The sequence below is a fragment of the Pteropus alecto genome, unplaced genomic scaffold (genome assembly GCF_000325575.1).
Source record: "Pteropus alecto unplaced genomic scaffold, ASM32557v1 scaffold280, whole genome shotgun sequence".
NCBI classification, from domain to species: Eukaryota; Metazoa; Chordata; class Mammalia; order Chiroptera; family Pteropodidae; genus Pteropus; species Pteropus alecto.
Genome location: NW_006430057.1, coordinates 1650412 through 1660957, shown reverse-complemented (window position 1 = coordinate 1660957; position 10546 = coordinate 1650412). Strand labels below are relative to the sequence as shown.

The 10546-nt window shown below is 38.3% G+C and overlaps 1 protein-coding gene and 1 pseudogene across 1 annotated transcript in view; one reads left to right on the top strand and one right to left on the bottom strand.

The window, feature by feature from the left end:
- KLHL13 (kelch like family member 13) overlaps positions 1 to 8550 on the bottom strand; it is a 228976-nt gene extending 220426 nt beyond the window's left edge. The window contains exon 1 of the mRNA XM_025046176.1: positions 8277 to 8550. The gene's annotated coding sequence lies outside the window, so the exon portion shown is untranslated. The remainder of the gene's footprint in view (positions 1 to 8276) is intronic.
- LOC112479201 lies at positions 1441 to 1559 on the top strand (annotated as a pseudogene).
- Positions 8551 to 10546: the final 1996 nt, after the last annotated feature.

The following is a 10546-nucleotide window of genomic DNA, read 5'->3' as shown; positions in this document are numbered from 1 at the left end:
TAAATACTTGTTGAAATCATGAAAAAAAAAATAGCATTCCAGCTAGGATTGAGACAATATAAAGAAAGACACAATTTTCCCTCACTTCTGGTTCCCATATAAACTCCTATAGTGTGCTCCAAGTTTTAACTAGTTATGACATAAATCTATGTCAGTAATAACTATATCTACAGTGTAGCTTGAACTGTGCTTAGCACTTCGTAAGCATTACTTCATTTAATCCTTAAAATCACCAGATGAGATCATTTGCAGAGGAGGCAAACAGGTTCAGAGAGGTAAAGAGAGTTGCCTAAAATTACACTGCCAACAAGAAATAAGCAGAATTTGAAGCCAAGTCTGTGATTCCAGGGCCCAAGATCTTAGCCATTAAACTCAGCCTTTCCACTGAAAAATATTCAAAGGCAGAATAGAAAACTTTGTTAAAATAAAGTCTTCTTCAAAAATATATGGCTATTTTTATAAAGTGGCACCAGGAAGCAAAATTCTACAATTCTCTTATCCTCTTTTACTGAATAGACTGTAAAAGCACTTCACACATAGACTATAAAGACCATTCCTTAATCACCCCTCTATACCTATATCCTTGAGTTTGGGGGAGTAACCAACAATACAACAATGGCAGGCCCTGTGAACTGTGTCTGGAAAAATGAAAGGGGGGCATAAATAATAAAAATCAGTTGAAAGATTCAGTGTTTGACTTACTCCATTTACTTTCATCCCCTTTCTTCACTTGCCTTTCTCTTCACCTTTCTCATTTGGAGCAAATAAAATCAGTGCTTTGTAACAGGTATTCTTCCAATGTTCTGCTTGAAACTTTTCAAACCACTTCAAACTCTAGAAATCTTTTATCAACATCAAAGCACATAAACTTTAACAACTTCGCTATTAATTATTTCAGTGGCCAGCAATTAAAGCAATTTGTATACTGAATGTGTTATAAACAAATGAAGCTTTAAAATTAGCAAAAGTTAACTTTATTCAGTGATATGGGAAACTGTGCATAGAATGGGGCAAAGCTTCGACCCCATCAATTGTCCTGCTTTAAGTTCATAGTTATTGTGTTCTAACAAGCTCTCTTCTGAAGATTATCAGTGCCTTCACAAGCCCTTCACTATCAGTCTTGGCTACTGCCCACAAATATTAAGAATTCTGTTAGGACTCAACAAATTTTAAGATTTAGACCATTATTAAGCAACCAGGATGTTCCTTGAACTGAAAGAAATTAGGCAACATAGGAAAGTCATCATGGGAATTTATGGCTATGAGAATGTATGAGTATTTGACTAAAAAAACAAACTCAAGACAGCAAAGTGTGGCCTCAGTGCTTTTTAAAGTGTCATGCTAGGGTTACCACAGCTGCCCTTGCAAGCAGAGACTTTCTCTGAAGTATTGGGTTTTACCTCAAATTTTCATATAAATATTGCACTCAAAAGCACAGCATTCTACGGCCATGCTATTCTGAACAAGCCCGATCCCGTCTGATCTCGAAAGCTAAGCAGAGTTGGACCTGGTTAGTACTTGGAGGGGAGACCACCTAGAAAGACCAGGTGCTCTAAGTGTAAAAAATAAAAAATAAAAATAAGGAATTGTAAGCTGACAAGGTCCTTGCAATCTGTGAGGTCAATCAAGGGTTGCCTTGCCTAAAAAATAAAAAATAAAATAAAATAATAAAGCACAGCGTAAAAGCATACCTCATTTTATTGTACTTGCTTTACTGCATTTTGCATATGTTACATTTTTTTAACAAACTGAAGGTTTGTGGCAACCCTGCATCAAGTCTATCGGTGTTATTTTTCCAACAGGCTTCGATGATGGTTAATGTTTTGTAATGATGGTTAAGTATTTTTAAATTAAGGTAAGCACATAAGATGTAATTCTATTGTACATTTAATAGACTACAATATAGTGTAAATATAACTTTTATATGCACTAGAAAACCAAAAAATTCATGTGACTTGCTTTATTGTAATATTCACTTCATTGCAGTGGTTTAGAACTGAACCTGCAATATCTCCAAGTATGCTTGTATTTGAATTTGTATAAATATTACTAAACATTTTAAATTAGCTACCAGTGAATGTTCTAAATCTTTGTGTAAGACAGATGCTTCAAGAAAACACATCCGCTTTATGTTGTAGCTCCTGGGGTACACTATCATGTCACCACTCTGATCACCCAGTATACCCAGTGTGCTCCAGTTTGAGGAAAAGAGCACTAGACAGAGGTTCTATTTGTTTAAACTAGTGCAATTCCTAGAATATAATAGGTTCTTAATAAATATTTGTTGAATGAACTGGCAGAATAGTTTCAAGGACTAGTTTTCAACTGTAAGAACATTCCAGAAAAATCTTTTGAGACATATAATTATGCCCAAATCCATAAAAGAAAAAGGACAAAGAAAATATTCCAATTATGATTTATAAATATTGACAAAGGAGAACAAATAAAAACCATATTTTGCTTAATATAGCTAGACAGAAAAAGCTGCTGGAATGTCATATAGAGATAATATTGTAGAGTGAGGAGTGGTTAGGGTGAATAAAAACCAGTTCCATGTAGTGGACACTAAAACAAGTTTTCAATTGTTTCTGTGTTTTTCTTTGTACGTTTTTGATATTAATGATTTCCCCATGAGTGTAACCATGCATGATGCTGGAACTACTGAAGGCCAGAAACCATGCCTCATTTGTTTTATTTCTATACACATGAAGAGCTTAATAATTGTTTAATAACTGCAAAGAATAAGTGTCTAATCATATTAAATAAATTATTAACTGAATCCTCCCTACCCAAAAAACACTCTTGGTATAAGTGAAAAAAGAAAAAAAAAACTTTTATTGGTACTAGATGAAAGAGTATTGAAAGACCTGGGTCTTGGCTCATTCCAATCATGCGACCTAGCTTTTTACTATGATAAAATGATACTCATACAGCCAGCCCTCTATTCAGAGCTGTTGCATGAATAAATCAGCACATATTTACATGGTAACCAATATTAACTAGGTAATAGGAAGGATAAAACAGTCTATTTACCTCCCTAATCAGCACCAACAGCATCAACTTTACTATGTGCCAGGTCCTGGTGCCAGATGTATTTCCAAATTCAGAAATATCCATACTTTTGGACAGAAATAACCTGCATGTACTGTATATTATGTAATACCCCAGTAGGGCCTGAGGCACTGCCCCATAAACATATTACTAATTCTATGGCAAAACCAAATAAAGATTAACATGAAGCAGAATAAAGACTATAAATACCCGCACATCAGTTTAAGTCAGATGGTATCACCACCTGAGTTTGGGCTCCTAACTTACCAAATAAAAATTTTATAGGTTTTCAGTTTTTGAAATTTAAAAATTGCAAACAACAAATTGTAAAACTAACTCATGTAACCCCTACAAATACCCTAAGAGTTAAGTTCTATTATTCCTATTTTACAGATGAAAAAAATACGAGGTACAGAGAGGTTAATTAACTCTCCCAGTGTCTCACAGCTAGTAAGTCTCCTAGCCAGAACTGGATCTCAGGAAGCCTAGCTCCAGAATTGTGCTCTGAACACTATGCTCTATGACCTCTCGGAATCTGCTTGAGAACACCAATTATGTGAAAAATAAAACAGTATTAAATGATTTAAGGATCCAAAACAATAATATGAGGCACAACACAAAAGACAGCATTTATTCATTATTCGACAACGATTTATAAAGGGTATACCATGGGCCAAGTACTCAGGATAGAAGAATGAGCAAACCAGACAAGGTCCAGGTGGCCTCTGTGGAGCCAGAGACCAGTAAAGACATAGCCAGGCATCAAATAAACACACAGCAGGTCTTCAAATAATGTCATTTTGCATCGTTGTTTCATTTTAACATTGGTAAAATACTGAAGGAACTTAACTCTTGTTTATATCAATTAGCCAATGATAAAATTGGTTTAGTTATGTCATTTTGCTTAAAGTTGCAGAACCTATAGATGACATTGAGGACTTACTGTAATTATGATACACATGTAAGTGTGTGACTGCTGTTCTCATTCAGAGATCAGATCAGTGGGGGATGGTATAATAGGATATAGAATTTGAACTGTTCCTTGACTAGTATTGGGATTTGCAATGACAGAAAGGAAAGCGAAGGCTTTGCAAATGGATGATGATATGGCAGTCATTCAACAAGTAGTTACTATGTACCTAATCTATGCCAAGAATAATACTAAGACAAAAGTTCCCAACTGGGAAAAATCCATTTAAACCAACAGAGGATTTGTGTAAGAGAATAATAAAGACGTGGGTCAGCAGGCCTAAGTCAAATCATGTAGAATTCTTGAGTCCTAAATTAAGGAGTTAGAACTAGACCTTGCAGGAGCTGCTGAAGGTTACTTTGCAGGTTAATATCCCACAATATTAGGATTTACCCCTACATAATGTAAATGACTGTCTGCATTCCTATTCTGGGCCAATCAGACCTCAAAGCTGGATTGCTTTCAAGAAAGAGCTCAGGGCAACAAAATAAATGTCAAGTTTAAATTCATTTAAGCATCAGGAATAGAGTGATACTAATCTCTCAAATAATACAGGTTTGGCAATTTGAAAATGTTGGAGTAGGCAACAGCTAAAGGAAAATGGCCAACTCCTCTTAAAATCCCAAAGGCCATTTCTAAAACCTAACTTATTCCCTCACATGCAAATGAAACTTCCAACCTCCTAAAGTAAACATATTTCTGTGTGAAAGCATTCTTTAAAAACAAACTCTTAAACAATGATCTGATTTCTAATAAAGTTAGTGACAACTTACCTCAGGACACAGGTGAGAGTGTGACAGTGGAAACTGCTTTTTAACATACCTCAGAGCTCCTATTTCCCTATCCCCTTATCTAAACAGAATAGAGAATTACATATGTATTTAGCATACATATCAAACAAAATTTTTGTTATTCTCAGGTTTAATGTAAATAGGTTTAATGTAAACAACTGAGTAGGTAGATATTCTATTTATACTTTATAAAACAAACTTTTATTTATTTCCACTAATTTTTTTCCAGCCAGTGGCCTTCCACAGAAAAGTAGTTGATATAAACTCTTCAATGACTTCCCATTGTTCTGATAATCAAACTCAAACTATTTCTCAGAATCTCTAAGCCCTGTATTATCTATTATTTGACATACTCTAGGCTCTCGAACACCTTTAACCACTCTTCCCCACCCCGCTCCAGCTCACTAGGCTCCAGCTATACTGGTTGGCTTTCTGTTCCTCAAATATCCCAAGTTTGTCTTTCTGCCTCAAAGCCTTGGCTCTTATTCCTCTCTCTGCTCTTTCACAAGGAAGGATCATTCTCTCTTCTCTTTCAGGTCCGTTCACAGGTCACCTTCGCTGAGAGGCCTTTCCTGACCACTGTAGCTAAATAGGCCTTTCTCATTTCTCCATACCACATCTTGCTCATTCTCTTCATTATTCTCACTGTAATCTATAAGGATATTCTTTTGTTTACTTGTTTATTCTCTAAAGCATTTGGTGGAATATAACCTCTGTGAGACTCCACAGAGTAAAGACCATGCCTTTCAAGATTTATCATTAGGCCTAACACAGGGGCTTGGCAAATAGAAGGTACTCAAAAGATCGTGTAAAATAAATTACTAAATGAATGAACAATATTTTTAAAGGCTGATTGCTATGAATGTCAGTAACTTGAAGAGGCCTTTTTCCCCAATTTTTCTCTAGGGCTGTTCCTTTTTTTATGCTCTTTATACATTTTCTGAAATCCGATGATGCCTGACAAATTATTGTGTTATCTCATAGCAATAAAAATAGATTGGTTTCAACCAATCAATTTAAGAAAAAAATACTTTGAGGAGGTTATAGGAGTTTATTCAACATCAATAAAATCAAACAATTTGAAAATTGGTTAGTCTCATTTCACTACTATCAGTCAAATTACATGAAGAAAGGTAATTTAAAATACAAAAAAAAAATAAAAGTAGAGAATTCAATAGCCAACTGCAGTTATGTTTAGTAACATCAGAAATATCTAGTCTGATAACCTCTAAGTGTGCCAAGTGCATTATCAAACATCCAATATCAAATACATACTGAGATTCAGAGCAAAATGCTTATAATGAACTCACGTCCATCTTTTTTTCCTGATAAACAAATAGTTCACATTAGTGGCAATCTTAGTTTAGACTTAGTATCAATAATAATTAAAAAAAGAAAAAATAACATAATGATATAAACTCTTTTCCTCGAAACAGTTTGCAAGTTTGTACATCTTTCCAGAATGAGTTGCCAAGAAAATTACAGATTTAGAAAGGTGGCCTTATATAGTATAAATCCCCATTCCCTGCTATATTCCATTTTTTAATAGAAGTAAAGTGAAATCAGAAATTTACCAAGTGAATGAGAAGCACTACAAATCACCTGCAAATCATTTAACTAAATTGATAATCAATAGTTTTTACTGTTCTTGTAAACACCACTTTCTTCAGAACATCAATATAAAACTCTATATAGTCACACCATACTTTTGAAGTGTGCTTATAAAAATACAGATTAAAAAACTTGGGAAATTGAGGCTCTGGTTTACCTATTTTCAAAATACATCATTTGATGTTACAGCCGAAACTACATTCATTGTCTCACTGCTAAAATAAGTGTTACTAGGACAGTGAAATTTGGTGTTATCTTCATTCACAACTAGATTTCTTCTGAGATTACTACCAATTAGTGCATACTATGTTAATGGCAACACCTGGTCACATCAAGCAAACAATTTTATCACTGTTAAATATAAAGATATTAAGAAGAACTTGCAGTTAAGGGAGCTAATATTTTTAAATGTAAAATGATGTCATTAGTGCTTAATTATTTCATTTTTCTGTTTTCAAATTTGAGCACTAGATATAACCATTTCCAAAAACACAGCCGCAAAAGTCAGCATGTGCTAGTTCACGATCTCTACTTCCATTTTCTAATTCTCCATTCGATTTTCTTCACACACTAATTAGAGCATGGAAGTGAGTAAATGAACCTCAGAATGGGAGCCAATAGGGCAATTGCATAGGGAGAAGGTGATATTGCTGAGAGAAAAACCAGTGCTGTGTGAAATCAACTTAAGCAAATTAATCTCCAATGCACAAAAAAAAGCGTAGTCTGTTTTTTGTTTTTTTTTTTTAATCCGTGGTTTTTAAATGCTGCTTGTTGAGGGTGTATACAAATATGAGCCCTAATGTAAGAAACTGTGGCTTCTTAAAAGGCAGGTGCCCACCCAACAGAGACATCAAACCCTAGAATATCTCAGTTCCCATACAATGTGCTTAGTAACCAGCCTATGCTAACTTGAGTGATTTTATTCCAAATTACTAGAGTCCCCTGACTACCTTAAAACCATGAACGTCCCAATTTGTAGACAGAGAGATGGAGCCAGGCATCAAAAAGTGTCTGTCTCTGTCTCTGTCTCTGTCTCCGTCTCTGTCTCTCTGTCTCTCCGCCCCCCTCCCCCCGCTCCTGCTCAGCAGCAGGGGAAAAATCAGATTTAGGAACATGTGCTAGGATTACATACAAACATACATACATTTGAAGTGGCGGTGGTTCTTGGACTCAAGTTATTGAAACCTAGAAAGAAACTTTAAAGTTCCTTGTCTGATATTTACTAGAGGATCATTCTCATCACTTCCAGTAAACCGTAGGTTTGTTAGACTGCAAGCTTCCAATAAATTCATCAGTCAACTGTGATTAAACCCAGAAGCCAAGACATTCATTCAGAGATGAAGACGTTCAGAGCGGAGGTAAACGCTAGGAAGAAGAGGAGAATGCTCCTGACTCGGGAGCCAGAAGTGAAGCTTTCCAAGTTAGAAGATTCTGAAGAAGGGACGAGTTGAGAGGCACAAAGCAGAAACTGTTAGAGGGCAAGAGACTGTTGGGCCGAGGCAGACAGAGAGGGAGGGACCCTAGATTGTCAGAGCAGCGACGGTGAAGCCTGGGCGAGAAAATATTGGAGGGATAACAAAGAAGCAAAGGAAAACTGGTTTCCGGGGTTCTAAAACAACCCAGGCGTCTGGCAAAGCTAGTCCGGGAGGTAGGAGTGAGAAGGTGCAGAGATGGGGGGAGCGCAGCAGCACGCGAGAGAAAAGGGGGAGGCGTGTAAAGAGCGAAGCTGAGTCCCTGTCCGCCTGCCCCTGGTGCAGATCCCAACTCCTTACCGCTCACCGGCTCGCCTCGCCAGGTCCCATACCCAGGGAGGCTGCCGATGTAGTTCTAGTGACTTCAGGACTCTGCCTCACCTTGTTAGCCGCGTCCCAGCGTCCCGCCGCCTATCTGCCGGGTGCTACGCTGCAAGGGCCAAAGAGCGAGTCGCGCGGCGCAGCCGGGGCTCCCTCTTGCTACGAAGCACTGGACCCCGCACCTCCGCACACCCTTCTTGCCCCAGTCACTTCGCCCTGTCCTCGCGCAGGCGGAGGGCGTGGACCCTAACCCGAACGCCGCTCCAGCTATTTTCAAAAGTCCCAGTTCTAGGCTTCCCCGGAATAGGAGGGGAGCTGCTGCGGCCGCAGCGGCACCGTCTCCGCCTGACCTCACTGGTGGAGGGGAGGGGAAGGAAGAAGGGGAGGATGCGGGGGCGGGCGAAACATGGCGACAGGGGTAGCCTTGGCGGCGCCTGCGCGGGAGGCGAGGGAGCTGGGGCTAGGACAGTGCGGAGGGTCCGAGCAGAAACCCTCCGCCATAGCTATGCGTGCGGAGGATGAGCCCAGAGAGGGAGTGACCGCCTAGTGACCCTCAGCCTCCGAAACCGGGCCACTCGGATTGGAGCACACATGGCTTCTCGTACCCAGGAGACGAGAGGTGAAACTGTCAAGTATCCAGGAATAGCAGTCCCGCTTACCACTCCAAGAGGAGGCCCGCCTGTGCCTCCTGCCAGCAGTTGTTAGGGTCCCTCATGTTCACAGATGGCCCAGGAATACGGTATGCTTCACCTCGGTAGGGTACACACCTCAAAATATGCCTGACCCAAGTTCTCACATAGCTGTTCATCATTCTTGTGCAATGAGCGCTTCATCGCTCCCTTCCCTGCCCGAGCACAGTTTTAACAAAGAGGAAGAATAACAAGTACAGCAGTTTGACATTTTACTGAGCTTTTACTATGAACCAAGAGCTGAACTGTTAACTCACAACTATGCCAGTAGACCCACATTATCTCCATTTTTCAAGTGACGCTACTGAAGGGTAAAGGTCAAACAAGTTGTCCAAGTTTACAAAATTAGTAAGGGGCAGAACAGTACCTAGGATCCCAAACAGAATGATTCTAGTGCCCAAGCTCTTAACCACTGTGCTCTATGCTTCAATTGGTGGGACTGCTATTCTAAGTCAGAATCTTCACCCACTCATCCCAGTTCTGTCAGCCTAGTCCCCAACAAAAACCAAGTAAAGCCTGTTTTTCCCCTTGCAGGTCTTCTCTTCATTCTTTGCTGTTCTTGACTGTTTACAGCCTGGGGCCACCTTCTTACACCTCTTCCAGTTGCCTTTTCTACTTATAATTCCAAATTGGAAAAATAAACAGAAGCTTGTTTTTAGCAACCAGTTAACTCAACAGTTGTTTTTCTTTTATTTTTTTAGGGAAATGATGATGGAGTGTGGGGATTGTAGTTCTTTATGTTTCCTAATATTTCTCCCATTGCTTACTATTAAACCAATCAGGAAATTGAGCTCTCAACACTGCCGACTTGGTATTTCAAATTCAAAACACAGAAATTCTAGTTTTGGATTTCTAGTAACTTTGAAAATAATCAGCTACTCAGAATTACATAATTCCATTTATATAAAATCCCGGAAAATGAAAATGAATCTATAGTGATAGAAAATAGATCAGTGATTGCCTGAGGATGACAATAGGGAGTGAGGAGATGTAGGAATAGCAAAGGAGTACAAGGAAATATTTAGGAGTGATGGGCATGTTCATTATCACTTTTGTGGTAATGGTTTCACAAGTATATGTCAGTATTTGTCTATGTATATTTTAAATACGTGCTGTTCACTGTATGTCATTTATATCTCTATAAACCTGTTAAAATCAGTCATGTGCCTTGACAAACTGTAGTGTCAATATTTTATTCCCTTTCTATGGATAAAAATACAAGAAATAGAGAAATAGTCAAGGCTCAGGAATAGATTGGAATCAGATTAGAATGTTGGCAGGACTATCTCATTCTCCTATTTGTTTAGGGTTTTTTTGGAGGGGAGGTGATATATATTTTGGTTGCTTGGCTTTTTTAATTGTTGTTTAGTTTTTATTTTTATCTTTTGCCTGCCTTTACCCATTTCTCCCACCCCCCCCCGCCCCCACTGTTCTCTGTTCTCTGTATCTATGAGCTTTTTTTTTCTGTTGTTGCTATTTTCAGTTTGTTTGTTTTTTAAGATTCTACATATAAATGAGGTCAAACAGTATTTGCCTTTCTGTATGTGACTTATTTCACTTAGCATAATGCCTTTGAGATCCATCTACATTGTCACAAATGACAAGATTTCATTCTTTCTGTGGCCAATCACTTTATCCGCT